A 6,260-nucleotide genomic window follows, 5' to 3' on the forward strand; every position below is an offset into this window, starting at 1 on the left:
CGAGGCCGAGTGCCTTAGTGCCCCCACCAGTGCGGATATACAGCCATATCGCACTGCTACGAGTGTAATATTGCGTTTATACAACAGTTTGACGCCTTAACTGTGTATATAAAAACAAAATCAAACATGGAGAGTCTCAAAAACCCTTTTGCATGAGGAACTACTTTCTTCCGGATTCAAATCATAAGCTGACAGTTAAACAGCTGAGCAAGCATCTTTTACACTTTAGATCTGTAGTGTCTGCTTTCTGCTGGCTGTATGTGGGCGGAGTAATACACAAAGGGTAAAGAGGCTGTACGGGTGCTGATATTGCAGAATATCGCACGGCTATCAGCCAATCAGATTTGAGATCAGACAGAACTGTTGTATATATATATATATATTTGACACTATTGGTCAAAAGTTTGGGGTAAGTTTGTTTTTTTAATTATTTTATTTTTTATTTTAAGAAAATGATTCTGTTCATTAAGGCTACATTTATTTACAATTGTTAAATACCTATTTATTGAATATTTATTTCTTATTGTATGTAGTTTCAAATGAAATTATTACTCCTGTCATTATTGCTTTTATTACTATAAGCAATAATAATAATTATTATTATTAATATTAGAGTGATTTCTGAAGGATCATGTGACTGAAGATGGGGTATTAAGCTGAATATCTTGAAAATCGCTGGAACAAATAATTAAATTACATTATTATCTACTGTTGAACAGTTATTTTACAGTGCCTTAGCATTTCACAACTTTACCATTTGTACTTTTTGATGAAACTAATGCAGCTTTGGTGAGCAGAAGCTCATTTACCCACATTTAAACATCCTACTGACCCCAAACCTTTGACCGGTGCACTCTCACAGATAAAGATACCTGAGTTGTCACTGGGGTGATGCCTTTTCAACAGGTACACATTTGTACTTAAAGGGTCCATTTTGGTATCTCAATACTATAAATTAGTACCTAAAAATTTTAAGAGGAACACTTTTTAGGTACTAATGTATACCCTTGAGATATTAATATTGACCTATTAGGTACAAATTACTACCTTTTGAAAAGGTACCACCCCAGAGACAACTTGCATACCTTTATTTTATTTTTTTATTTATACACTCGCCACTCATTAACACAACTTTCTAATCAGCCAATCACATGGCAGAAGCTCTATGCATTTCAAGACGGTCAAGACGATCTGCTGCAGTTCAAAGCGAGCATCAGAATGGGGAAGAAAGGGGATTTAAGTGACTTTGAACGTGGCATGGTTGTTTCTGCCAGACGGGCTGCTCTGAGTATTTCAGAAACTGCTGATCTACCGGGATTTTCACGCACAACCATCTCTAGGGTTTACAGAGAATGCTCCGACAAAGAGGAAATATCCAGTGAGCGGCAGTTCTGTGGGCGCAAATGCCTTGTTGATGAGGCCAGAGGTCAGAGGAGAATGGCCAGACTGGTTCCAGCTGATAGAAAGGCAACAGTAACTCAAATAAGCACTCGTTACAACCGAGCTCTGCAGAAGAGCATCTCTGAACACACAACACGTCCAACCTTGAGGCGGATGGGCTACAGCAGCAGAAGAGCACACCGGGTGCCGCTCCTGTCAGCTAAGAACAGGAAACTGAGGCTACAATTCACACAGACTCACCAAAACTGGACAATAGAAGATTGGAGAAACGTTGCTGCTCTGATGAGTCTCCATTTCTGCTGACACATTCGGATGCTCGGCTCACAATTTGGCCTCAACAACATGAAAGCATGGATCATCCTGCCTTGTATCAGCGGTTCAGGCTGGTGGTGGTGGTGTAATGGTGTGGGGGAGATTTTCTTTGGGTCCATTAGTACCAATTGAGCATCAACGCCACAGCCTACCTGAGTATTGCTGCTGACCATGTCCATCCCTTTATGAGCACAGTGTCTCCATCTTCTGATGGCTACTTCCAGCAGGATAACGCAGCATGTCATAAAGCTCAATCATCTCAGTCTGGTTTCTTGAACATGACGATGAGTTCACTGTACTCAAATGGCCTCCACAGTCAACAGAGCTCAATCCAATAGAGCAGCTTTGGGATGTGGTGGAACGGGAGATTGGCATCATGGATGTGCAGCCGACAAATCTGCAGCAACTGTGTGATGCTATCATGACAATATGGAGCAAAATCTCTGAGGAATATTTCCAGTAGCTTGTTGAATCTCTGCCACGAAGGATTAAAGCAGTTCTGAATGCGAAAGGGGTTCAACCCGGTACTAGTAAGGTGTACCTAATAAAGTGGCCGGTGAGTGTATTTGTGCATACACTGTCAGTACTGAAGACAAATCTGGAGCTAATCTAACTAAATAGTTTATGATATCAGTCTAAAAATTCGTAGCCCAAATGTACATGTGGGCTTCACAGTGGGTAGCACGATCGCCTCACAGCAAGAAGGTTGCTGGTTTGAGTCCCAGATGGGTCAGTTGGCATTTCTGTGTGGAGTTTGCATTTTCTCCCCGTGTTGGCGTGGGTTTCCTCTGGGTGCTCTGGTTCCCCCATGCGCTATAGGGGGACTGATAAGCTATGAGTGTGTGTGTGTGTGATTAAGTGTGTATGGATGTTTCCCAGTACTAGATTGCAGCTGGAAGGGCGTCTGCTGCATAAAACATATGCTGGCTTAGTTGGCGGTTCATTCCGCTGTGGCGATTCCAGATTAATAAAGGGACTAGGCCGAAAAGAAAATGAATGATTTAATTTATATGTAATGGGAAATTATTAATTCTTTAAAAAGCAAGAATCAAGAGAAACAAAACAAAATATATGAAATTTAGCAGTGTATAATTTTTTGGCAACATTTTGCTTGAATTTAAATGTGTTATATTTCTATTTCTAAAGATGTTTGGTGACTAAAATATATTTTAATAAACATATATGCTCAATAAGTCTGTTTTGTTCAAATGCACCGAAGTATATGACCTATATTCACTGAGAAATGGATAAAAATACTCATTTTCAATATGGGCTGAACTCATTCATGCTAAGCTTTTTACTCTAATTCGTTACAGTAAATACTTAACACGTTAGAGTAAATAAATAGTGTGTGTGTGTTTTTACCATACTGACACTAACACCTTCAATGGAGATAGAGCGGCTCCACAATCAGCTGTTTTTATGTAAATGGATGATTATATCCAACTTAGCCTTTAAGATTTAGTTAATAAGTTAAGATTTTTGGATCAAAATTAGTCAGAAATATTTACTTCAATGTCTAATGCCTAGCTATTTTACCATCAACCCTCTATGACGGGATTGTTTTCCTAAAAAGAAGCACTGCTGTTCCTGACGCGGCCGCTGGGTGGCAGCAGATGACAAATAATTACGCAATTTACGTAAGCGCAGCTCCGCAACATAAAAACCAACCTCTTGCAGATTTATGCAGATAGATCTGATCAAAATACATCGCGTTTTGGCTGAAAATTGTCCTTATATTTGTTTAAATTATACCCTACAATTTAAAACACACACGAAATGGGTTCAGTCATTAAAATCAAAATGCTCATTTTATTTTAAACCGCTTGAATCATCATGTGGTGTGTTTTCACGAACGAATAAATACATTTTCCGCGCTTAAAGGAATGCACTTTAAACATTGCCTTTTAAGCACAATAAACTATATAATTTGTGAAGAATAAATGCTAAAATTATAGACCATCAAAAACAAAATGGTGCTAAACTGTTCTCAAGAATTTACGGATAAATTAGATGTTAAAGTCATGTAATGACTGACTATTATTATTATTCTGTTTTCTATTAATTAATACTGTTTAGTTATTAAGAATAAACCCATATTTAAAATAAATACACAATTAAAACATTCATAAATCCGTTTAATTTGATTCATTTAGCTTTAATTTAAAATGAAATCATATAACAGTGTATAATAATGATTTAAATAGCATTAAATTATCAATATAATACTGCTTTAAATATAATAATTCATTTATAATTCTAATTAAATTCGGTGTATAAATGAGGTTCATTAGTAAATATGTGTTAGGTATTTTCATAATGCGCCATTGTTTTCCTTGGGAGTTAAGGATTAATAATACACAAATACTGCTAGGCTTTATATTTAAATTCGTTTATTATATGTATATAAATATAATAAACATCCCTAAATCTTTATTTGAAAGCGTCAAGTAAATTAAATCCAACTATAAAGTAGCCTAAAATATAATTACAATATTTATAAACGCTTTCAATAAGAGATTTGCGTTCATAAGAGAGGAAAAGGAAAAGGCGAACACCTTTCTGTACAAGATAAATTTGTAGCTCCGACTAACATTTATTAAATTTAACATCTACAGAAGTGTACCAAAATAAATACGGCCAGTTCAGCATATTCATGTGTTCACAGTGAAGCCTGCAGAGACCTGACCGGTTCATATGTGAGGTTTATTTTTATATATGAATCTTCTGAGGTGTTTATTTATTTATTTCTGTAGCCGTTCATCTGCTTCAGTATTAAATTCAGATCCTCGAGGCCTGGTTATCAGAAGCTGAAGCTATATATGTATGTGCTGGAACAGGAATTAAATGTGTTCGGTAATGAAATAAGAGCTATAAAATGGCGGTCAGTGTGGATCTGATTTCTATAAAGTCAACAAAAACCCAACAAGAACCACATTACCCTGGAGTCAAGTTCAGGCGCGCGCTTTCTCTCTCTCTTTCTCTCTTAAAGGGCTTTCAGGAATTCAGATGAAATGTCACTACAGGCTGACAGAAATCGGGGAAACAGGTGTCGTGTGAAATCGCACAGTCTGTCTCACGACTCTTCCGAAAAATGAGCAAAAAATAGAAGCGGCCCGACACTTTTATACCAATCACAAATGTCAATCATATTTTTTTTTTCGCGCGCACGCCATGGCTGAAGTGATCCTTCGTTGGCGCTGGCGGGAAATTCCTGACTGAAGTTCAACAAAATGGTGGCGCTTTCCCAGATCAACATCAATGTTTTGTACATTTTATACACGCCGTTTTATGTATATTCAGTTTAATATATAAATATAAGCAGGATATTATGAATATCAGGATATTTATATGTGGAAAATGTGAGTACACCTGCACCACGCACATTCTGAAATGTGTTTAGGTATGTAATATTGATGAAGTTGATTTAGAGGGTTAATCAATTATTAATATTGTGTTTTAAGTGATTTCAACGTTGCTAAGGTGTTCCAAGAGAGTTGGTCAGCCTTTTTAACACCATGATGTTCAGATTGTTTTTATGCTAGTAGCTTAATTTTAGATACTAAGTTGTATCTGTTTGTTAAATTATGCCGTTTGTTAATTAAACACTAGTATTTATTTATTAGATACAGTTCTTATTGCAAAAAATAAACCACATATAGGGAATAGCATCCTATAGTAGACACTTTCTTTTGTAATCACTACTAGTAACTTATCTTATTGGGCTCAGCTGCTTTTTATTTGTCTTATAACATAATCAAAATGAACACAGTTCAGTTAATACACTTACTGTAGTAAACAATAATAATCTTAAAACAAACATTTACTCGCAGTAAATAAATAGTAAACGTAGTAAATAAAAACTAGAATGTAAAAAACATATACATACTGTACATAAGTATTGTAGTCACCTACAATTGTATAGGTATTGAATCCCTATTAAATAAGTTGATTGTACTTATTAAATATATAGGGATTTGGTACCTAGATCTATTAAAAACTAGAATCTGATGAATAAGTATCTTAATAAGGTAGTATATGAGGATGAAACTGTTGTATAAGTGCTAGTGAATAAGTACTTGATGGAATGGGTATCAAAACACAAGCATGAAAATAGATATCAGTATATTTTATTGATTAAATGTTAGATTGGCTTGCCATAGAGAGTTTAGCACATTGCCAAGCCATTGCTATAGTGTTTTGACTGGGCTTCAGCTCATTGCTGAATTGTTCAGACTGGCTTTAGTGTGCTGTTTAACAGCTGTGGTGGTGTTTTAACTGGGTTTTAGTGAGTTGCAAAACACAGTTTTTTGGGCTCTGCTCTGTTTTACTGAACTATTTTGTTCTGACTGGGTTTTAACTTATTGTGTTTGGATATGTGTTGTCACTGGTTTCTACTGCACTCACATTTTGACTATTTTATTGCATTGCCAAACAATTGCTAAAGGTGTTCGGTCTGGTTTTCAGCATGTTCTCAATGATTTTAGCACAATGCCAAGCCGTTGCTCTGGTGTTCTGACTGGTTTTCGGCTCATTGCTACGGTCTC

This window comes from Danio rerio, chromosome 21 (genome assembly GCF_052040795.2).
Source record: "Danio rerio strain M-AB ecotype USA chromosome 21, GRCz13ab, whole genome shotgun sequence".
In the NCBI taxonomy this organism is placed as follows: Eukaryota; Metazoa; Chordata; class Actinopteri; order Cypriniformes; family Danionidae; genus Danio; species Danio rerio.